This window comes from Phyllostomus hastatus, unplaced genomic scaffold (assembly GCF_019186645.2).
Source record: "Phyllostomus hastatus isolate PE091 unplaced genomic scaffold, TTU_PhHast_1.1 phas_contig_57, whole genome shotgun sequence".
Classification (NCBI taxonomy): domain Eukaryota; kingdom Metazoa; phylum Chordata; class Mammalia; order Chiroptera; family Phyllostomidae; genus Phyllostomus; species Phyllostomus hastatus.
In genome coordinates this window covers 909,986-935,806 of record NW_025333912.1, presented here as the reverse complement: position 1 = coordinate 935,806, position 25,821 = coordinate 909,986, and the positions used below count along the sequence as shown (strand labels likewise).

Here is a 25,821-nt window from a genome sequence, read left to right as displayed (position 1 = left end):
CTCGCAAGTAAAATGAAGAGGAAAAATGTGAATTGTGAGGGTAAATTAGACTGTGACTCAGCTTTTAAAGCTACCTACCATTTGACTAGTCATTCCAGCTAATGAGAGCTTTCACATTAAAAATTTTTTTATATAAGCAGATCATGTTCCAAAAAAGATTATTGTCAAGAGAGTTATAAAAGCTTTCTAACAAACTTTAAATGGGAAATTACTGTTCCTTTAAGTGCATGTCTGCAGTTCCTGTACCCTACATGTCATTACGTGTCATTACACCAACTCGCAGTCACATGTTCTACTCTTGACTTGAGCCACTCTTTGTTTATGAGAACAAAACTACTGCTGTCAAAAGAGAGTTCTCTTAAAAACCTCTCTTCTTTGCGGCGATATCTCCTTAAATCTCCTTAAATGAACACACTTTCTCTCCTAGTAAGTTAAGCCTTCAAGAGATGAATGGTTTATAGCTAGCCTACAAAAGAATCCACCTGCCCCATAACACTAATTTCTTGCTTCAAACTGCAATTCCTGCATGATTATAAAACATCCCAAAATGTCTCAAAACTTGGAACTAGCAGAAAAAATTATGATCTTAGGTTGTCCTCTCACAAAGGACAAAATCCAGAGTTATTATAAAGCCCCCAAATGAGCAAAAAAATTGATCATAGCACATGTTAACAGATGGTTAGCTTGTCTGCTGTTGACTAGGGCCAAGACTGCTTCTATTCAAAGTACACTAGAAAAGTTCTGGGACGCCACTTTTTCTCCAGATCTCTTCGCTCAGAGGTCATACTATGTGCATTAGCTCTGGGACGCTGGGAGGAGGGAGAGTGGAAACCATTAGAGTAGACAGGGAAGACAGGTGACTTCAAATCTCCTTCTGAGCTTCTTCACCACCATGGCCCCTTTGCCCAGCCCTATGCCCCAAATCTTTATTTCCCTCAAGAAGATGTTGGCACATTGTTGGTGGGGAAAGAAGACTGTACAGGTAAACAGACAAGGGACATCCCCAATTTTTAAAAGTTGACATATGGGTTATAGATCTTTTGTTGATAAATATAAAAAACATTTGACGATGAAATGAGAACAAATCCATTGCAGTTATCTACATATTGAGAAGACAGATACTTTTTGCATATTCCAAGATAAACTAAGTTTGTTATCAGTTCAGATGTGCTCTTGTCAGCTTATATTGGGTTGGCCAAAAAGTTCGTTTGGTTTTTTTCTATAAGATGGCTCTAGTAGCGCTTAGTTGTCTTTAACTTAATTCAAGACAATTTTGTTAGATTGTATTGTGGTAGATGTCATATCAGCATGCATTTAAAAAATGGTAACTTTTTGTGTAGTTACCATGTTTTTTTGACCATAAAATGCACCTAGGTTTTAGAGGAGGAAAATAGGAAAAAAAATTTTTGAAGCAAAAAATGTGGTAAAATATTTAATAACAAATAACATAATATTGCATCAATGTAAATGTAAACAGAACTCAACAGTAGCATTGACCATTATTCCTCCCAAGTTTGAGGGGGAGAAATGTATATCTTATAATCCAAAAAATATAGTATTTTAATATTGAAGATGGAAGAGAATACATAACATTTTGGGCATATTATACTTTATTATTTTAAGAAAGGTAAACATACAACTGAAACGCAAAAAAGAAAAAAAAAGATTTGTGCTGTGTGCGGAGAAGGTGCTGTGACTGATCAAACGCATCAAAGCGGTTTGCGAAATTTCTTGCTGGAGGTTCCTCACTGGACGATGCTCCATGGTCGGGTAGACCAGTTAAAATTGGTAGTGGTAACTGAGAACAATCAGTGTTCTACCACATGGGAGATAGTGAACATACTCAAAATATCCAAATCAATAAAATTATTGGTGAAAGTGCAAAATGTGTCTTTTATCCTACAGTAAAAAACTAAACGGACTTTTTGGCCAACCTGATAGCTCACGAGATGACAACAACTCCAGCAACCATCATCTATCCAAAGGATTTTCATGAAGTATAAGACCTTTCTGTTTATCTCAAAGCTAAACTTTTTCCTCTCTAGAATGAAAGGAAAGGCTAAAGTACCAATTCTACCCAAAATTTATCTAAAACCTACTTACCAGAAGAAGGTTTAAATGTATGAGGATGAACAGCACATTGTGATGCCTCTGTCCCCTTGATCAGCCTCACGTTCTACTGGGACCCAAGAAGTCAGGCATGGAGCTTAACCCCACTTCCTCACATTCTCTGCTTCCTAAACTCTATGCTTAAGTGTCTAAATTCTCATGTCACTGAAATGAATCACATTTAAAGAAATTACATAATAAAACAAATTTAAAAATTGTGTTTATATGGTCTCTGAACATTTCCATATAATACTTTTTGATCTATTGTCATCTTAAATTAATCAACACTTTATATAAAGGGCTTAATCATCAGAATCAAGAAGTCCCATTAACAATAACGTAGCAGACAAATGTTTTATTCCTACTGAAAACAATATAAGACATTGATTGGACCATGAACACTGTTTCTAATACATTTGTATCATAAAGATGATTTCTTTCTAATCTCATGATGTAAGGGTTGATTTCTAATCTTAGAAATAATTTCAAAATACTAAGGGGAATTGTACGGATGTTTTAATTTTCATTATTTTCTACAACACGGTTGCTTGTCTACTATGAGAATTAAGATAACAACCATAATTAAATGAGATTCCTATGCAACAGTATAAGCTTTGCAACTGCCTCAAAATGTTTTGTTAAACTAAAATGGGAAAATAAATATTCAAATAAGCCAAACTAATCAGCTTGTTTTCATAAGTTCCCATTGGCTTTTCCACTTCTAACACCAGTATGGCTGGATATGCTGCAAGTTTCTTAACAAAAACTCAGCAAACAAAAGCTTTTTTCCTCACAATAGACTGATAAGCCCCAGAGAAACTACACCGCTATTCAATACAAGTTCAGCGTTGAGTCTCAATCATGAAACTACTGAATTATTTCAGTATAGCAATTTCAGGAAAAAAGTATACTTGAAGAAGCACAAAAATGTGACTGTAGCTAACACCACAGAAATGTACACTTAAAAATGCCTGAAATAGTAAATTTTATGTTATGTATATTTTATCACAAAAAAGAGTATACTAAAGCATTGCACAAAAATCAAAGAATAAAGAAAAAAGCATACCCACATTTTCTTACCTCTGGCCTGATAAACACGTTTAAACATCTAATTACATTGTCACATATTTTTTTTCATTTTTTTGTCAAGTTGTTTTTAGCAAAGAGTTATAAAATGATTCTTTGTTTAAATAGAACAAATTTACAAACCCCTGAACAGCTATCAAAACATAGTTGTCAAACTGTGATTAGAAGGAATCTCTGTTTTATAATGCAGAAATCCAGCTACATAAATTCAAATTTGTCAAAATGACTTTCACTTCTGTCTCTTATTGTAAGGGCAGATAAAAACATTTCTCAATAGTTCTCTTAAGAAACTCTTCACATAAACGTTTAATAGATGATAACTAAAAGGCAGTAAACATTATTTTCACCATAATGATTAAACCCATTCTTACATACAATCTATAAACTATCGCACTATATTAATGATATTTATTCTGGTTTTATGAACAGGCAAGCAGAGCTCAGAAACAAAAGGTTTGGTTGATAATGAAATCTTCAAAAGATTATGGACAATATTTTCTAGAATCCAGATGATCCCCAACTTTGGATATTGAGCGACTTCTGGTCTCCATTCTTCACTAATTCAACAAACAATAATAAATATGTACTGCATGCTAGGGACTAGCACATTGTGGAGCTGAAGAAACTGATAAGGTCTAATTTTTACCTTAAATAGGTCACTTTGGATATGTGCTGAAAGTATATTATGCGGATAAAACTGAAAATGGTGCAGTAAGTGACCACTGTAGCATTAAAGGAAGGAAATGTAGATGGCCCGAATTAGATTACTAATAAAAGGAATGGATCTAAATGGGAAGTATCAAGAAATAGGAGGTAAAACCAGAACTCGTTGACTGGCTGAGGATGACTCCTGGTTTTCTGGTTTGAGTAAGAGGTGAATGGAATTGTTGCTAACTAACGTAGGGAATACCAGGAGAGGGGAAGTTGAGTAAGAACTAAGTTTACTTTGGCCAGTGGGGGGTTTTTAGATGAGTATGGACCATTGAGCTGTAGGGGCTGAGGAGGCTTTAGGGGAAAGTGGAAGGCGAGGGATAGAGAACAGGGGCAGGAGCTCTCACAGAGGCCAAGGAATACACCTGAGGAAGCGAGTGCTGAAAAATAAGATGTTAACATGGCTTACTGGGTTCTGCTGTTAAGATGTTACTGGTACAGGAATATAAAGCACAGCATAGGGAATATAGTCAATAATATTATAATAACTATATATAGTATCAGATGGGTACTAGAGTTATTGAGGTGATCACTTTGTAAGTTATTTACATGTCTAATCATTATGTTGCACACTTGAAATAAATATAATATTGTATGTAAACTGCAAGTGGAAAATTAAGAAATAAATCTGTGGGGGGTTTTTTTGTTTTTTTTTTTCAAAAAGATATACTGCCCTGGCTGGTGTAGCTCAGTGGATTGAGCGCAGGCTGCAAACCAAAGTGTCGCAGGTTCTATTCCCAGTCAGGGCACATGCCTGGGTTGCAGGCCACAGCCCCCCAGCAACCGCACATTGATGTTTCTCTCTCTCTCTCTCTCTCTCTCTCTCCCTCCCTTCCCTCTCTAAAAATAAATAAATAAAATCTTTTTAAAAAAGATATACTGGCAAGTTTGAGGAGAGAATGTCTTATGTTACCTTCAATATGGTGAAGACAGTGATAGAGGTGAGAGGTGAACTGCAGCCAGACAAGAGTGGAGAGCAAAGGGTTCCAGGAAAGAAAAGCAGGTACAAAGGTCATTTGGTGGGAGGAAGGGCCAGGATGGTTACAATGTAACAAGTGAGGGGTGTAGCAGCCCCAAATGAGACTGGAACAACAGACTGGGCAGAGAGTGTTAATCCAGGAAAAGTCTATCCTCAGAAACGCTGGCTGAATTGAATTGGATATGTGATTGTTCAAGGACTGCAACTGAGCCCTAAAGTGTACTCTTGCCCTGCCCAGTGGGCTTATGCCCAAACCCACGTCCGTGTTCGGCAGTTAGGCAGCCTCGAGAAAACCCACCACGCACACAAGGCCCAACTTTGAAACACAACTCAAGGAGGTTGTGGAGGGAGTATCCTCGCTACATCTGTTACCTTTAAGTTTCAGGTAAGGAAAGGTTGCAACTGTAGAATTATAGCATTCATCCACATTAAAATGTCCGAAGTCATCTTCTCACACAAACTCAAATTATTTAATGCAAAGTTGCAAACAGGTGACACAACTTACTTATGACTAATACCCTGTGACCCCCTAATGTTGCAGTGGAGGTGGAGGTCCTGGTATTCACTGCTGAGAAGTGGCTGAAGCCTGGCCAAGCTCTGTGAACCACTGGCTCTCCTGGTGGCTCCCTCAGCCTAGTTGGTAAGAGGCTGAATAGTGACTTCATTATGCATAAAGAACGCATTCATTCTTCACATCATCTTGTAATTCAACTAAATTCATCAAAGGCAATGCTAAGTGTATGCATGCACATATCTCTTGCCAAATTAAGTTTTATGTTTGTATTTAATGTTACATTTCATTTATAAAATGTGATCCATTTAATAAAATGTACTAAAGCTATATCCTTTAGGAAACCCACTCCAATAGGTATACAGTGAGGTAAGAACTGGAAACTAAATGAATTACAGGAAGTGGGGGACCCCTCTAAACATTCTTTGAAAAGACATCTCTTAATTGACTCTCCTCACTTAAAAGCAAAATACTGGACATTCTACAGGCAAACATGGGGAGAGAATATAGAAAGAGTCTGCTTCAGGATGGTTTCTTGGTGCCCCTGTTTTATTTTGCTGAAGAGAGGAAGGTTGCATTGTGCCATACCTCACTGCAGTCCCTCACACATTGGAGCTCATTAAGAAATGACACTCTAAAGAAAAGCGATTATCTCAAGTTCTTCTGCTGCATGGTTTCTGTTCAACTTACGGTTTTTCTTCAAGTATGACTCTTCCCAAGCATGCCCCACATATTACTTAAAATTATAGCACTCACTTGTCCAAAAATCGACTGAGCAGCTACTATATGCCAGGTCCCATCCTAGAGGTTTGTTCTTTAAAAACTAATCAGTCCCAACACTAATGTTGCCTAGAATAAATGCTTTTTTTCCTGCATCACTCTTTTAATGTATCAGTTTTTACAACTGATAAAATTAATAAATAGAACAATGACAAAAATCATCCAATTTAATAAGAGCATAGTATCTAATGAACACACACACACACACACACACACACACACACACACACACACACATATATATATATACACAGCTTGAAATAATATTAAGGATGTTTGAAAGCCAAGATCTCAGAGGGGCACAAGTGCTGATGAGGCAACATTAAAGAGAAGCGCTATAGCAATTATGTATAGTTGCAATTATGTATATCTTTAAAACTGGGGCCTTCGTTGAGATACTTAAAGACAGAGAAAAGACAGCAAACTAAGCATTGAAATGTTCAAGATCTATAAAGATGGCCTGAGGAGAAACAATTGTAAAAGCATTGCCATTCAACAAGAAAGCAAATACAACTTCTACAAGGAGCCTCACTATAATTTTAGGCCATGGAAAGAATACCTTAAATTGTGCAGCTCAGCCTTAGACTCCGTCATCCTGGATGTGCTAGAGACCTTCCACTCACAGTGTGACGTCTCTAAGAGACGTTGCCGGAACCCAGAAGGTGGCATGAGTGGGTTCAGTCATGCCAAGGGCCTGTTACCGGGCTTCCATAGAAACTGCTAACAGTCAGGCTGGAGAGCATATTAGCCAACATGGTACTGGATGTTCAACAGATTAATCATTTATAATGCCTCCTAAAATAACTGTAGTCGCAAAATCAGGATTAAGATGTCACACTCTATCATTTTCATTTTTGAGACAAGATTTCTTTATCTTCCTGTAGATGTTAATTTTTGTTTAGGCTAAAGGGCTTTGGTTGGGAATTTTTAACAAAAACTGGGAAGATTCCAGTTATAAAATCAATGTCACGGGGATGTAATGTACAACATGGGACTATAACTAATAATATTTTATTGTATATTTGAAGGTTTCTAAGACAGTAAATCATAAAAGTTCTCATCACAAGGAGAAAAATTCTGTTACTCTGCATGGGGACAGATGTTAGCTAGACTCACTGGGTGGCCAGTTAACAGTGTGTACAAATAGAGAACCATTATGTGGTGCACCGGAAACTAATGTAATGTATCATGTCAATGATACTTCAGTAAAAAAAAAAAAAAACTGTGAAGAAACTAATACAAAAGAATAATAAAAATAACAGTCACGGATACCAAACTACCTTTTATGAGCCACTGTGTAAAGAACACTATATCCTAATTCATATATTTAAACTGTTAATTATTTAACACCCGAAACAAACCTCCTTCAATGATGTTTATTCAACAAAAATGGAGTAAAGGTGAGAAATACCTCTCCTTGAACCCTTGTCTAACATTTCTTCATTTCTATGATTCGTTCAAGAAGAAAAATCCTTAAAACCTAATGACAATCATTGACCTTTCATTGTAAATCAGTGCTCACAGGTAGAACCAAAAACTGTTTCACCTATTTGGATTTTTTTTAAGTAGGAAATTAAGTCCATATAGGTGAGGAGACCTGGATACAGAGCAGACCAGGTAGATAATGGCTTTGGAAACCTTATCTCCATTGTTCCCTTGATACCTGTCATCTCTGTTTTCCCCACCGCACTGGGGCACAACCCCTGCAATTATCCATTGTGAAACCTCACTCACTAATGGGCATTCTATTCTCAACTTCTATTTCCCCTCCGGTCAGGCCCACAAAGGTAGATGCTTCTTTATAATGTCAGCTGCTGTCATGGGAAAAGCCTCATTTCTCACTTAAATCTTACCAATCCCCTCTCGCATCCTTCCCAGTCCACTTTGTATTCAGTTACAAAGAACATGAACACGCCCATTCTTCTAGGCAAAAATATGATCTTTTCAACTATCCCCAGTGCGAGCCGCAATCCGTGGTTTTGTTTATTTTAAGACCCAGGGGAATATGTACAGTACAGTGCCTTAGCAGCGCCCGTATGAACGAAATGAGGTAGGCTCCGATAAAGGTCATCTGACAATTATTCCCTGGCCTCTGAGGAATGTCACGCTGCTATCAGTTCTGTTTCCCTAAGACAGATGTCCACCTCACACTCAAAAAAACACGACATTTAAAATTCATCCTTAGCCTGAGCAACTCTCAGCAGAGGTGCCAAGAACAGTGGGCCTGGAGACGGAGATATGCTTCTGTCCTTTTTCACGAGCCTCCCTGCACAGCAGGGCCCCGGAATCCCGGCTGAATGGATGCCAGCCTCGCCTTGGCTGCTTCTGGTACGAGGATTAATCAGAGGCACTCTTTATGGAACGCAGCATGTCATGGTCCCTTAATAAAGAAAATCTATAATGAAAAATATGCAAACATATACTTTTAATACCTATACCTAATGCATCTCTTCCAATGTATTATTGTAAAGATTAAGTGTAATGCCCTAGATATAAGCAAATAACTTGATATTTAATTAGGACATTCATCAGAAATTGATAAATAATTAGGTAGGTCTTTAAATGTATGCATAATTTTTTTCATTCTAACTAATGTTGCACAGTTAATTAAACCACTTTATCTAAAAAATTAAAATATCAATAGTATACTATTAAATGGGGCTTATTTCACAAAATGTCCCTAACAAGATTTCTTACTTTCTTTTGAGTGCTAAATATAAATAGCCAATCCACAGAATAATTCCTCCATTGTTGCAACTTTTCAATTTTTAATGGTAGTATTTACCATCAGGTATGAGACACCAATTTATGATTTACACTGATTTTAGTCACCTTGGAATTTACATACATTCTCCAAGCATCCAAATTTGAATACAATATTTTTAAACTGAAAAGGAAATACCCAATATATGAGGAGGAACCCAAATACTAGAATTTATTTGAAAAAAATTGTGTATTTATTCTTACATGTTTCAACTTCAGTCACCTCCCAACTTTTCTCCATTTCATGTAATATACCTATCGAGATGTTTTTCCACTGCTCAAAACAGTTTTTGAATTTGTCAATTTTGATGCCTTTTAGTGCTTCTGCAAGTTTTTGTTTCACCTCTTCCACATTGGTAAAACATTTCCCTTCAAGGACTTTTTCATCCAGGGAAACAAAAAATTCACTTGGGGCGAGATCAGGTAAATAGGGAAGGTGGGAAATGGAGTTCATGCTGTTCTTGGTCAAAAACTGCCAAACACTCAGCGCAGTGTGGACAGATGCACTCAGAAAATCACCCGTCATGAAATGGGCAAGTGCATTGAAAGAATCTTCAAAACAAAATTCACTGAAGTCGAACACAGCCTCTCACAACTATGCCAGCTGGCACACTGATACAGAAGGTTTCCTAGAACACTCACTTAGCAGGGGAAGCCTGTACTTCAAAGCAGCCTGCCCTCCAGAAAATAATTCCAGGTTTTGGGGGGGCCCACCTTCATATTTCAAAATTATGTGAGTTCTATCACTTGTTATCATAAAAGCTATTAGAGATGAGTGTCAAAAACAGACGTGATTTATAAAAATAAGAGTTATTTAGAATTAGAAAGTTGCTAGGAGAGTAGATCTTAAAAGTCTCCATCACAAGAAAAAAAAATGTAACTACATATGGTGAAGGATGTTAACTAAAGTTATTCTGGTAATCACTTCACAATATATACATATATCAGATTATTATGCTGTATACCTAAACTAATACAGTGTTACATGCCATATATTTCTCAGTTTAAAAAATCACTTAGCCCTGCCTGGGGTAGCTCAGTAGAGTGAGCGCAGCCTGTGAGCCAAAGGGTTGCTGGTTCAATTCCCAGTCAGGGCACATGCCTGGGTTGTGGGCCAGGTCCTCAGTAGGGGGCACACGGGAGGCAACCACACACTGATGTTTCTCTCCCTCTCTTTCTCCTTCCCTTCCCCTCTGTCTAAAAATAAAGAAATAAAATCTTTAAAAAAACCTGTTAATTAAAAAAATCACTTAGAGTTGTATTTGCTTAAATGGAAATAAGAAATATAGCCAGCCTTCTTTCAGAGCATAGTGTTTTATTGATAAAAGAGAATTTGAAAAATTATTAACTTCCAGAAATTCACTGTTTTCTGTGAAATATTTGGCAAGAACAAGATTTCAGTTTATACATGTCATTTATAAATTCTAATTAGGGTATATAAAATATTCTTATTAATGAAAAAACTTATAGAAAATTTAAAAACAATAAATTTACTTTTAAAAACCATTTTATAAATGTGTGTGACTTAGAACATGAAAGTTAAATGTCAATTTTATAAAAGCAAGTCTCTTCAAACTTAAGAAACAATTCATTTACAGTCTAAATTAATTTCCCCTAGACTTAGAGAAGTCTAATCTATCATTTAATAAATAAATGTACAAATTAACAAATGCACAAGTTCCTGCATTTGTATTAAGCCTTTATATATTCTAAAACTTACATATTATCTTAAACTTCCCAATTGAATATTTCTTCAGTAATAAATCCCTAAGAGCAATCCCTGAGCTTTCCATAAGGTAGATCCCTGAACCACATATAAAACATAATGTCAATTCCTTTGACCCAGTGTAATGTGCAAACACATCCTCAATATTTTTTTTTCTCTTATGGTGGTAATAGACTATGCCCTTCATGACTAGGTACCATAAACATAAAAGCTTTGGCTCAAATAGCAACTTGACTTGAATATCAAGATGCATCTGAGGAAAGGTTTCAAACTTTATCCATAACTTCCGGAATGGGTTGGAACCATCTAATACTTTAATCCGTATTTTATTACCTCTGATTAACTAAGCATCAGCTTCTGTCTACATCCAACAAACAGATGGCGGGTTTCAGAGAACACATATTCTCAGCACAGAGATTCTTTCAGGTGGACTGCCCTCCCGCCTGCGTTGATACCCAATAAAGGCTCCATGGCCAAAATAGAAACACATCTCCTGCCTTCATTTAGAACAAACTGTGAAGGGAAACTATGTAAGGATAGTTTTATTTGAGAAAATAAAACTCAAAGTCTATAAATACCCTGCTGATAGAAACTACTGAAATAAAGTCCTTCTTCCCAAAACGCTGGACCAGGAACTCATGGATTTCACTCTCACCATCACCACCTACTTGCATGACTTCGTGCCAAGCAAAAATTTCTATCTCTACTGATTTTATTTGCAATATCTTATCTTAAGGAATTTATCTTAAGGAAATAGTCAAAGAAATGGGCAAAGATATAGTATAAGGCAGTTCAATGTCATCCTGTTGATGATATTTAAAAATTACAAATAAACTAATAAACCAAACACCTTACTATCCCCAGTAAGGATTGGCAAAATATATTATGGCACATTCATGCAACAGGATTCTATGCAGCCTTTATAATCTTATAATGGATGGCATATATTTATAGATCTTAAAATGGATAATCTGTGTGTGTCCTTAAAAAATGGGTAACAGAAGAAAACAGAGAGTACAAGATCTCATTATTTACATATGACAAATTTGGAAGGATATATTCTACTCAGTAATAATGGTTATCTCTAGAGGAAAAGTATATTTATTTATTAGTTTTCTCGGTATTGTTCAAATTATTTAAAGTTAACATACATTAGCATATATCATGAGAAAACATACAAAGATATTTCTGTAGCATTGGTCTCATAATTACCTCATTCATTATCAGGAAGATGTGCTTTGTAGAGATAATTAATGGTACATTTTTAAGCATTATTTGGGGCATAACTGAAATGTTTAAACTTTCAAAGTCCATGGGCTTATTTTTATTAAAATAATTATACCAATGTTATTTTAGTTAAATACAATTAAGTAATTTTCTTGGGACTGGCTAATGTTTCCCTGTTTCTGTATGACAAAATATCCCTTAAATCTCACAACAAGCCTTTGATTTGGAAATTATTTTAGAATCTTACATTTTAGGACTTTAATTAGCCTTGGTAGAAAGAATGTCCAAAGCACAATTCAATTTCGTAATGTGTCTGTAAATTAATCTCATGAGTACTTAATCATTTAAATGAAAAGGTACAGTTTGTCTCCTCTTAAACTTCCCTGCCTGTAAGCTTAGAGAATGGGTATAAGTAGATGAATATTCCCAGAGGAAGAAAAGGGGATTAAACTGAGACGTCCTGACCAGTTATTTAAAGCAATTTGATTTCAATTAAATGCATTCCACTGATAATGAGATTCAAATCTGATGCATTAAATTAGGATTTAAATATATTTCAAAGAAATTGGATTCTGCAAGAATTCCATATAGGTTATAAGATCTTTACTCTTTAACTGCACACATTCTATCAAAATTTCTACCATTTTTATAAATACAAAGTGTAACCTTAAAAGTTCTCCATCAAGAAGCCTTGGTCTATCCCTCTATTTTCATGTCTAGATATGTGATTCCAAATTTGCCTTTGCATTCTGTCCTCCTTAACACACTCCCAAGTCTTTGAAAAATATATTATGGTATACAAAAACTGTTTTTCATTGTCCCCTGACCCACATTCCTTTATTTCTTTAATCAGAGCTGTGGGGTCCCTTTTTAAATAGAAGTTCCTTATCTTAACTCAACTAGCCCCAACTCACAAAGTAATTTCTGTCCATGCCTGGCACATAAAACACTCTTTCATTAAATACCAACTGTGTTTAACTCTCTACATTTAACCTGTCAACCATAAAATTCTATTGATGAACTCAATATTCTACTTTGGATGATACTTAACATAGAAAATATTTTTCTGAATCACTTTTACACTCAAAAAATAATATTTGTCAATATATCAAAATATACTAAATCTGTTCAATAACCACCAGGATGGTTGCCTCTTGAGAATATAATCATAAGAAAGAATAAGAAGTAGTAACTAGAATAAAAATGCTCTCATATGCCATGTAAATCTGAGCCTAAATTTAACTGAAATAGTAAGAGTAAATTCTGGTGCATATTCTTAAGCATTGGTTCACTGTCTTTTTAAAAAAACTGCCAGGTGGCTTGCTTTTTTGGCACTAAGAGAAGTTTAAAAACCCTATGAAATTTGAAATAGTTAGACTTGCTCATCTTAGCAGCTTTAAAAATGGGAGGAACATCACAGCCTCTTCCAGGACTATAAATTAACACATACTGCTCTCTGGGCTATCAATTTGAGCACAAAGATAGTTAAAACTCGATTTGAATTGGGGCTGCTTACATAAGGTCATTAGTTTGACTAAAGGGCTTTGAATTCTCATTTGTTGATGAAACTGACTGGCACAACCCCGGAGAGGATAAACTGCCAATACGTCTACTAATGTTCTCTGGAAGGGCTAAAGATATTTTTATCTCGGGAAGTATGAATCCCCGGGTGAAGAAATAAAAGAAAAATATTCACATTACAGATTCTTCTTTAGTACTTAATCATAATACGATCATAGGCAGCAAGGATTCCAAGCCATGCTGGGCCAATTAAATTAAACCTATCTCAAAATAAGGTTTCATCTCTTAGATCTCATTTAAATTATCAGTGAAAAGAACATTAAAGTCATTTATTACCCTAGAACTGGTAGAGTGACAGGGAAATGAAGTACTTAATGAAACCATTTATAATCCACAATCATTTTCCTAAAACAGCATTCCCACTGAACACTTTACAATGAAAAAGCACAGCAATGTACAAATAGCTGAGAGGCTTATCTCTAATTAATCTCTTAGAAAGGTCTGACACCCCAACATATTTAAATTCAATTAGTAGTGCTAGCAGGAAGCTTGCAAAGAATTAAAAAGGAAATCCTTAATGAATTCACCACAGTTACTCACTTTCATATTGTCATCCCTAGGTGGTTTCTTCAGAGAAACTTGGGTAAATTTGGAGAAGGTGATGCCTAGTTTTATCTCTGGGAGTGACTAAATTCATTATTCTGTTAACAACCTCCAAGTAAATCGCTTTATTTTCATAAATGAACATCAAAATAAAGAGAGTAAAGGCATCTCATATTTCTAAGAAGTGTTATACTTTTCAAAAGGCTTCCCCATTCATTTTCTCATGAGATTTCCAGGAGATTTTCAAGATGAGAAAAGCTCAGACGTGACGAAACCGAGTAACTTGCCGAAAAACATGAGTTGGTGTCGGGGCTCAACATCAAACCCAGATGTTCCCATTCCTAGTTGAATTTCTTCCTACAAGCTCACACCACCTCTGCATTTTACTACTACACTTTTCTAGCTCCTGCTGCATTTTCTCACCCCCTCACCACGGCAAGGAACGCAAATGTTACAACTCTAATTGTTTTTTCTCACTGAATGTTGAATAAAAAGTATTGTCACTTACACTAGTTATCTCCACCTCTCAGTGTATATTACATGGCAAAAATGCCCCTCAAAAGGAGGGGCCACAGAAAGAGGGTGTGGTATTAAAAATTCCTCATAATCGTGAAATATTTAAAATTCTTTCAATCCACATTTATAGAGCCCCAATTTAGTGCCAAGCACTATGCTAGGTATAAAGTAGGTATACTGTAAAGGCACTTGGAATATACACTAAAGGATAATCATACAAACATGGAAACAGGCAACTAAAATTTAGAAGAAATAAATGGTCTGAAAGAAAATACAAATATTTCAGGTAGAGGGGGCTAATTTACATTGCCATGGGGTCTTACAGGTCCCAAGAGGAACTAACATTCAAGTTAGACAAATTGCCAGGCAAACAGTATGAGAACAATATTCTCACACTACTTGCAGAATGATATGCAGAAGGTCCCGAAGCAACTACGCTAACAGCAGGCCAGTGTCACAAATGCACAGTGAGAGAAAAAAAAAATGAAATGAAGCCAGAGGCTCAGGAAGAAGCCAGATAACGTGCGGCTGTACAAGGCTTTTCAAAAAGTCTGGAGTTTAGTCTATGGAGGTTTTAAGGCAGAAACATGGAAGTTCTTACATCAAATATGTACATTGATATGTATCTGCTGGAGAACAGATTTGGGGAAACAAAACTAGTAAGGAAACGATCTCTTAGATGGTGATTGTGAGAGACATCAGCGTATACTGAACTAAGGTGAGAACAAGGGAGAAGTGGACTTACTGGAACTGGAGTTGGGCAAAGAGGAGAACGAGAAGGAACTACCCCAAAGGACCCCCAGATCTCAGTGTGAGCAACTGAGTGGCTGGAGGAGCCACCCCCTCCAGTAAGAGAGAAGACTAAAGAAGGACAGATTTGTAGGTGGCTCTGGAGTTGTTGAAAATTTGCAGTTGCAAAACAAACAAACAAAAAAAAAGGACTAGACCTCAACAGAGACACCTGGGTTCAAGACATAAATTTGAATTTAGAAACGGTCCCCTTATTAGCAGCATCTGAAACCATACAACTAAATGAGATCACTCAAGGAAAGAGAGTCGCACAAAAAGAGAAGCATACCTAGCACTGAACTTTTGCAATCAATTAGGAGACAATCTAACAAAAGAGATGAAGAATGAAGGCCAAAGCAGCAGGAGGGAACTGGAAGAGTCCTGACAGCCAAGGCAGCCAGAAGGCGGGCACGGTGAATGCTAGTAAGAGGGCTAGTAAGATGGTAGCATAGAAGTTACTGGTGACCTTGGAAAGACCAGTGTCACTAGAGCAGTGGATATAGAGTGTGGAAAGTAGTAGATTGAAAAAAGAATGTGTGGAGAATACAAAAGTTCGGCCGAGGATGGCAATTGAAAGACAGAACTGATGGCTGGAGAGGGAAAAGAATAAAAGAGATTTCTGTTTCACTTTTTGCTGTTGTAGTAAGGGGAAAGAAAGAGGGGGCAAATGAGGATAAAGAATGTAAGTGCAGGACGGGGAAGACCACTGAGAAGAGAGAAAAGAAGATCCAGGGCCCATGTGAAGGGAATAGCTTTGGTCATAGAAATTCTTCCTCTACTGTAACGGGAAAGAAAAAGAGGAAGAGTGCAGACTCGAATAGGTGAGAAGAATGAGCGGTGGTAAAATGAATAATTATCACCTGGTGGCTTGTATTTTATTTCTAAAGAGTGAGGCAGTCATATGTTAAGAGTGAAAGAAGAGGCAGAGGAAATCAGAGGTTTGAGAAGAGGGAGAGGAAACAGTCTCCAGCTGTTTTTGCTGGCTCAAAAGGACAGTTACACAGAATATACAAAGGGCATTTAAAACTCAACAATAAGAAAACAACCTGATTTTAAAAAATGGGCGGAAGACCTTATAAGGCATCTTACCAAAGAGGACAGATAGATGACAAATGAGCACACAAGAAGTGCCCCACATCATGTTATCAGGAAAATGCGGATTAAAACAGCAATTAGATACCACTACACACCTACATGAGTGGCCAGCCATCTGCAACACTGACAACACCAAACGCTGGTGAAGATGGGGAGCCACAGGAGCTCTCATTCACTCCTAGTGAAAGGCAAAATGTCAAAGTCTCTTTGAAGACGGTTTGGCAGTTTCTTACAAAACTCTTACAGAGGAGTTGAAAACTTACGTCCATGCAAACACCTGCACATAGATGTTTATAGCAGCTTCATGCATGATTGCCAAAACTTGAAAGCAACCAAAATGTCCTTTAGTAGGTGAATAGAAAAATAAACTGTGATATATCCAGACAATACATTATTTACCACTAAAAAGAAGTGAGCTACTAATCCATGAAAGGCATGAAGGAACCTTAAATGCACATTACCAAGTGAAAGCGGTCAACCTGAAAATGCTACACACACAGTGTGGGCCCAACTACATGGCATTCTGGAAAAGTCGAACTATAGAGACAGTAAACAAATCAGTGATTGCCAGGGCTTGGGTTGGGGAAAGGGATGAACGGATGGAGCACTACGTGTTCCAGCAGTAAAAACACTCTGTGTGATGCTGTAATGACTGGTATATGTCATTACACGTTTGTCCACACCCACAGAAGTACAAGACTGAACTCTAGTGTGAATTGTGAACTTTGTGTAATTACGATTTGTCAGTGCGGGCTCCTCTACAGTAATCGACATACCTCTCCGATGGGGATGTGGACAATGGGGAGGCCATGGGTATGCAGCAGAGGGTGTACGAAAAATCTCAGTACCTTCCTCTTAATTTTGCTATGAACCTAAATCTTCTCTTTAAAAAATTGATATTAAAAAAACATTATTTATCACAATATTGTCCCTTGTCTCAACTTTAAATGGAAGGGATACTCAAATGTAAAAAGGGTAAATATAAAGTCATTCAGTATCTTATCAACATCAAAATTGGCAAAAGGCAAATTAGAAGATGGCCCTGTCCTGTTTGTTTCTAGATGAGGCAGAGACTGATATTTGTCCATGGTTTAACCAAGGACCGCAGCCCCTATAAACTCTATTCAATTATTTAGCAGCTACAAACAGATGCAATAATTCATTGTCAGTGAGACAAATCATTTTTCTCTCTCAATCCCAATGAAGCAAACATTTGCAGATGTCCAACTAGCACCCTTGCATAAAGCCAACAATACAGCCCTTTCATGAGTAACAAAGGAAACATACATTAATAAGATGAGAAAATAATGAGTCATTAACAAGACAAATATTTAGATAAGTTAAAAGAACTACTCTGAAGGACGTGGAAAACACTTCTTACCAAGATTCTAACCATAAAAGTCATTTCACTGAACTGGCATTTACCAAACTATTGTTGGAGATAATTCTGTAAGAATTATATCATCCAAATGTGAAATAATTTTTTCTGACTATTTGGACTAGAAAAATCATTAGTCTTCCCCACCTTGAAGCAAGAATACTCTTGGACTACAGAATTTTTCTAAACTGAAGAAAGAAGTTTCCTAAAGAGGTTTCCCAACAGGTGACACTTAAACCAACCCAGAGAGGACCCCCAGAGAAGACACAATCTCCCTCCGTGCAGTCTCACTTTGATTTCCAAAAACTATGCCTCATGCCTTCAAATGATGAGAGAGTGTTTCTCTCTGTTCTAATCTTAGAGGATGTTGAGCATCCTGCTGTTCCCATGGTGTGGGGTCCCCATAGTGAATGGATGTGCACGTGTGACTATATTCTTGAAGAAGAAATCTTTGCTGCCCCTCAGCCTTTTATTTTGCATTTTAAAATCTTTTTTTAATGATGTAATCTTTTTTAATTTTTTTATTATTAATGTTCGTATACAGTTTTCTCCATTTTCCTACCACCACTTTCCCCCACCTTGCCCTCCCCCACCTCCCACCCTCAATCCTACCCCCTTTGGCTTTGTCCATGGGTCCTTTATACATGTTCATTTATGACCCTTTCCCTTCTTTCCCCCATTATTTCCCTCCCCCTCCCGTCTGCTCACTGTCAGTTTGTTCTTCATTTCAATGTCTCTGGTTATATTTTGTTTGCTTGTTTGTTTTGTTAATTAGGTTTCACTTATAGATGAGATCATATGGGAAAATCTTAATGCCTTTTGTTTTCCTTGTGAATCCTATTTTCTAAAGCCTTAGTTATCTGTGCAGGTTCCTTCTGAACTGAGCATTCTATAAATCTGGACAAATCATTAATGGCCAGGCCAAGGCTAATTGTAGGGGAAAGATGGCCTCAAGTCTTCTAGGTGTGGTACTTCTTGTTATTGATCCTTTATGACCCTGGTTTTTTACCTCACTTACATTCCCATTATCATTCCAACCCTAAATTAGTTTCATTCATATTTTTTCATATTTACATTAAGCTTTAAAGTTTGTAGTATTGTGTTTTCTTCTGATTACTAGGTGGCTTTTGCCCCTTATTTTTGGGCTGCTGTGGGGCTCTATTAGTTTTCTGCACTCACGTCCCTAAGCAAATCCATTCAATTAAATGAAGTATGGTACTGATAATGCCGAAAATCCTCCAGGAAGGTAGACTTTAGAGCCAAAACAATGTTGCAGTGTCTTCTACGAGGGGGGACCCAAAATAAACCAGAATTACCTTCTGGAGGGCAGGCCCCTTGTAGTACAGGCTTCCCTCTCTAGGTGAGTGTTCTAGAAACCCATCTGTATCCGTGTACCAGCTGGTGGTGTTGTGAGAGGCTGCGTTCAACTTAGGTGAAATTTTTTTGAAGACTCTTTTAACGAGTTTGCCCATTTCATGATGGGTGATTTACAAGTGCACCTGCCCACACCACACTGAGTGTTCTTAAGTGTTTGACCAACAACAGCATGGCCTCCATGCCCCACCCTCTGTAGCCATCTGATCTCACCCAGAATGACTTCTGTTTATTCCCCTTCCATGCCCCCCCCATGAAAAAAGTCCTCAGATGGAAACATTTTGCCCATATGGAAGAGGTGAAACAAAAAAATGGCAAGAACACTAAAAGGCATCAAAATCAATGAGTTCAAAAACTGTTTAGAGCAGTGGAAAAAAATGTCTCAATAGGGTGTATTGCATCAAATGGAGAGTCCTGGGAAGGTGACTGAAGTTTAAACACGTAAGAATAAATACACAATTTTTACAAACAAATTTCAGTTTTGGGGGGTCCCGCTTCATATATGTCATAGAGAAACTGGTCTTGGTCCCTGTGCCAGACAGAAATTTGCCGGCCATTAATGATTCTGCCTCCATAATCTTCCCACACCAATGGGTCCCCTGCAATTATTTGTCCCCACAACTCACGTGCCTGATGAAAAATGGGTGATCTCTTTTCTGCAAAACATAGACCTTCATTCAGCCTTGCCTTAAATTAGTTACAACATAGAAGGAACTACAGTCACAAATTAATCAAGATTAATAATGAATAAAATTTTGGCACATTTTGGTGAAGACTAACATAGCACTCTCCTTTTGGCCCAGAAAACAAATTTTACTTAAATTTTCAAAGACTATCAATATGATGAGGTTAATAGAAATCAAGATCTTCCTAAATCAAATCCATCCTCAACAAAACAAAAATTACTAAATTATAAATGATGGAGTTCCTTTAAAAAATTATAAGATGAACACAAATTTCATAATTATAGTTTTAATATTTTCATTGTGCCTAAGTCTTTAATTTCAGCCACATCAAATAGAGTTATAATTTTCTATCTAAAAATATAGGAAGTTCACTGTTATTTGCACTAATATAAACAAAATCTATTAATGCCAGAAAGGACAAAAATAAAGAATGTTTTTAAAGTTGCAAACTAACCTTAGTTAATTTATTGAATTAAGGAACTCTGTTGGTTAAAGCAAGAAATTCTAGTCAGGAAATCTAAGCTATACACTGCCTGTAATGAAACAGAATAATGTGAACAAACTTAAATATAAGGTACTGTAATGTAAATTTGCAATGATAGGGCTTTCTTTTGTTTTGTTTACTGCTCTATCTCTAGTGCCTAATATTATAATAGTAACGTTCCTGCTCACAAGTTCATTGCCTGTCTCCCAGAGCTTCCTGGGATGCTCTGTAGATGGCCCCAGTACCTAGGACCATGCTTGGCATTTTGGGTGCACTCAGTAAATATTTTTTTAATAGAAGCTTGTAGAAATTCCAAAACTCCATGCTATGATTATTATTATTAGCTTATGGAGCATTTCCTATGGCACAGGCACCATGCTAAGGGCCCTGCCTGAGAGGTAGAAACAGGATTCAAACCCAGGCATCTGATTCCTGGACCTTTTCTCTTAATGGCCCCAGGAGTTCGATTCCATGAGAACACTGTCTCCATGTAATACATGGCTTCTACATGAACATTGAATATTTCCACTGATATTGGCTTTTTTTATTTCTCATATCGTGAGAAAAATACTTCTTAAATGTTTGACTTCCATAAGAATCTATGGAACAAAGTATTCATATTTAAATAATGGTGTTTGAACCCTGAATGTGATGACTATATTTCTTTCTTAGAATTCAATTAAACTTTCAAATGTCATTAGTCGTATGTACAAGGAGAGAAGATAGCAATGATTTTACCCTAAAATGACATGAGAAACAGCTCTCATGATGATTGGTTTCTCCATTTCAAAGTTATTTCCTTCTTTTCAGTATCTGAACTTATAGAATCTTGACAGAAATGATTCAAAGCATTCACATTAATCAATGCCATCAAACTCATACAGCCCAGTGACCTTTCTCTTCTCACAAAGTTAAGAGTCAGCTTGACTGTTAATAGATTCACTTCATATTCTTGAATTGGATTCGGAGTATGTTGTTGCGCTAGGATCTAGCTGCGCTGGCACTTGGTCATTATTTCGGTGACCGCTCTCCCTTCCACTTACCCCCCGGCAGCCTCCTCTCTTTCTCTCATCTGTGCCTTCTCCTTCCGGATTGCCCTCTGGATTCCACATTTAACCAATTTAGCTTGCATTGCACTTCCCAAGCATGATATATTTACCCATGTACATATAATATACATATGTTTTTTATAAATTTAAGTATATGAAAAAAATGAAAATAGGAAAAAAAGCTAAGGGTTATGAAGTAACTACAATAAAGTTCCCCAGCTAATAAATGGTATTGGAATCCAGATATCTCATCTTGAGTCTACATTTTTTCCACTACATCAACCTTTTTCATCTCATGGCAGACATAAACTAATTACTAAAATTCTGTAACACACCAAAAAACAAATTATATATTTTTGCCAATCTGACAAAAATAGGTATAATTTTGATGTATTCACACCAGATGGCTATTATTGTGTTGGCCGTTGCCATTTTTTTATTTGACAATCTAAGGGAAAAGAGGTCAGTGACCCTAATAGTCAGGTATTGTGTGTTTTAAAAATTCTTGTTGCACACCAGTTGAAAATTGCTGTTGGGAATGGTTCAGATTTTTGGTTAAGGGGTTGTAACTGTTATATATACTCAGATGAGAAGGAGGGGAGCTGCGCTTTACTAAGATCTAACCACTGCCACTCCTCAGAGAGTGAGATACCTTCTCTCTCAGTACCACACAATCTGTATGGAGTAAAAAAAGTAATAATCAGCATATCTTTTGACATTAATAATGCATTCAAAAGAGAACAATTACTTGATTATTTCCTAAACCAGGGTTTCCAACTCAACCAGAGCATGGACCAGTGAAGCTGCCTGGCCAATTTCCCTGAGTGCCTTTCTCACCCTTCCACTTTCCACTAACAGCTGCTCCTCCTGCCCTTACTCCCCTTCACTGTTGGGGGCCGTTACAGAGGATGTGAACGGGTGACATCCCTTTATATGGGTAGGTAGTACAAACTGTACTGGGAAACATTCTACGCCCAAGCGTTTTCCAGTGTTCAGGAAATAATAGAAATTCTACCTGCAGGATGTAAACATACTGAGAGTCACTAATTAACAAAGTGTGCTGTGTCGCTTTCAGATGAAATTTTCTCCTTCCTTCTGCCCCCTTCCATTATTGGTGGCTTTCAGTAATAATTTCTTTCACATCTAATCCCCTGCCACACTGAATTTCTAATTACAATTATAATTACCGTAATCTTTTTTTTTTTTTACAAACAGATGGAACCGGAGTTCCACAATGGGCCATTTCCATTGCTAATCATTACACTTACTGGGTCAGATCTGCAGTCCTTACTTCCAACTGGAACTCATTTACATCTGAAGTGGCTTACTAAGAAATTTAAATAGAATGTTCCAGATAATTACAGATGCGGTTTCAAAAGTGGGCATGGTTCTTCTATGTCCAACACTACTGATAAATGCTTTCTGCTAACAACATTTGATATATCAATATCAGTGCATTGATCCTGAAACAATCCTGTTGATAATTTTTATGTTCATTTTACTTAATGGTACTTTAAAGGAAGGTGACATGAGAAAAACATTTTTCAAGTCACTTCAGGAAATGAAATCTACCACTAACTTGTTACAAAGAATTCAACATTATTTTTTTTTCAAACAAATAGTAATGCAAAGGCAGAAAACTCTGATTCATTTAACCTAATTTATTTATTTTCAAAACATACTCTGAATCATATTGATCAAAAATTTCTACATGAAAGTTTGGGGGTAGGGAGGGAGGAAAGGATGGACACCATCAAAATTTCCAGAGCCTGTGTGTGTGTGTCCAGACATTCCCATAAGCCGTCTCTGTGGGCAAATTGACAGCATGCCAGCGAACTGCAGCTCTGAAGTGTTCCAACTCACCCATAACTACTGTTGCAGCTCAGCAGGAAAATACATGTGAGATCAAGTCAACGAGCAGCTCATTTGGGTGAAGGTGTGTTAAACATTACAGTATTCTGCAGTCTCCCGACTCCAGACTCAGGAGTTTATGTTTAGATGCAACTTAACATCTAAAGTGACTTACAGGGAAACAGCTTTAACTCAGTGACTAATTCGTGTACTGTTGTCAAAATCAGATAACAAATTATCTGCTGAATTTTAAATTTGGAACCAGTACCCTTCATCAAGCACAATTAGTACATTTTTCTGTTGTGAAGATGGCAGGAAATGAACCAACAAACCATATGAGACTTTACTTCTGTGTGGTTTTAAAAGCAATGGTACCCTGGCCAGGTAGCTCAGCTGGTTAGAGCGTTGTCCCTATATGACAAAGTTGTGGGGTGGATCTCTGGTCAGGGTGAATATGAGAAATAATCAATGAATGCATAAATAAATGGAACAAGTTACCTATTTTCACCTTACAACATATCTTTATAAATTTTTCGTTATCTCTATTTTGCAGACAGGCAAATCAAGGCTGAGAGATTAAGTAACCTGCCCAAGATCACACATCAGAGATGACTTCAGATTCAAGCCTAGTCAAGTGTTTATATCTAAAGATGGTATGGTCAGAAAAGTTTCTTTTGTCTGCACAGATGTTACATACAAAGCATTATGTTTTTTCCCTGATGCCTACAACAATTTAAAACTAATCAATCCCTTTTGGGTAGGAGAACAGCTTGATAGTATATCAATATCAGTGTAAGTGATATTGATAGTATATCAATATCATAGTATAAGGCTAAGAAAAATTCTCTAACCAAAAAATTCCCTGATGAAAAATCTTGTTTCTAGAATTTTTCTAGTTATTTTGTTTTTAATTAGCAGGGAATTAATAATGGGATAACAATATAAAGACAAAATGTTATTTAAGAGGTCAATATTGTTTGTAATAATTTTCTCCCTTTCTTCGACTATTTTTAATTTTATATTGCAACAGAGGCATCTTAGTGTAACTATCATTCCAAGAAGCCAAGAAGTAGTGGAAGTCTCATATGGAAATTTTAATAATCCTTTTCTCTCCAAAGGCAATTGTTTTTCTTCCCTCCTTGGAACTGGGGCACCCCATTCAACTTCCAGCCATGAGCTTGGAAGTTGGTTAGAAGCCTGTAATGAGCAGAGGCTGCCAGCATGTCAGATTCCTCTGTGTCTGTGTGACCACTGATCAGAGTGGTGAAACAGGGCTCAGCTTCGCTCTTATCACTGTAAATAAGTGCAATTTTTATGGCAACACTGGAGCTTTTGTCATTTATTAAAAAGGAAAGGAAGAAATGTAAAGGTGGCTATTCAACCCTTATTAATAAATCTGCTTGCTCCCTGAGGTCAGCAGTTCATTTTAATTCTATATTATTAAGGTCACTGTAAACAAAAGACTTTACTAATGCAAATAGGAATCCAAGGAGAATTATACTTCACTTCACCACATATTAGGGCATAACATAAATGGTTTTCTCCAGCAAAACCTAATTCACTCAGTATTGAAAGAGACCATAGAAAATAAAAGACTAGTTTGGGAAGCTATAGAATATTGATGCATTTAACATTTAATTGAATCAATTAGTTAATTAACTGGAGATTATCTGGAAGTCAGACATAACGTGGCACTCCAAGGACATCTGGAACATCTCTCACTCCTGTGCGTGCGTGTGAGTTCACACACACGAGCTTCAAATGGTACTTCTTGAGATTTGTGAATACTAAGAGTTTAAGACTTTAAATCAATTGGTTTGTGCATTTTTCATCCCCAAGCTCCTACAAAACAGGAAATGTTGTATTTGCAGAAGGCAGGTCAGAGCACTAGCTGTTTCTTCCCAGAACCTTCGACCTGCACAACGTGACTGAAAAGAATCTGGGAAGAGAGTTTAGGAAGAACTTCCTGTTTGTCTTCATTTTTAGCCTCTTTTCTTTCCCAACACACATATATAAAACATCATCAACGCCATGCAATGTGCTCTTTGTGATTTGCCAGAATGATTTCCTGTTTGTTTTTCATCTGAGGTCATTAATATTTCTAGATATTGTTTCTGAGGATGCAGAATCCTTTCTGTCCCTGAGGGATCATTTTCTTAATGCCCCCAGCACACTGAGGAAGTGGATTCCAGCCTGCTGTAGCAATACTGACCATCCCCACTATGAACTCTCTTAACCCACGAGGAAGTCAAACAATCAAGTATCTGCTGTTTTGCTTATTAAGTCTGGTCCTAAAAGCTGGCCCCTAAAATGTCTCTGGATTTCTCTAGGCCATTTGGAAGTCAGTTTCTGTCTCCTCCCACAATAAATCCTTTGCCAATGCTGCACTGGCAGGAGTAACACCCTGTTCATCTCAGTCCATCGGTTGAGGAGCCACTGCCCAACTGGCAAAGAACGGGTTCTAAGCAGCCAGCTTCCTACGTCCATGGCATTGGAGAGATGTGTTCCAGACTCAGCAAGGGGCCCGAGCGCATTCCCTCTGGGCCACACACTGCCCTCCTCTATTCCCTCTGAACTTCTTCC

General features: G+C 37.1%; 1 protein-coding gene across 2 annotated transcripts in view; it reads right to left on the bottom strand.

Annotated features, from left to right (window-relative positions):
* Positions 1 to 25,821, bottom strand: part of PLCL1 (phospholipase C like 1 (inactive)) — a 321,929-nt gene that overhangs the window by 67,216 nt on the left and 228,892 nt on the right. The gene's annotated exons all lie outside the window — the stretch shown is intronic.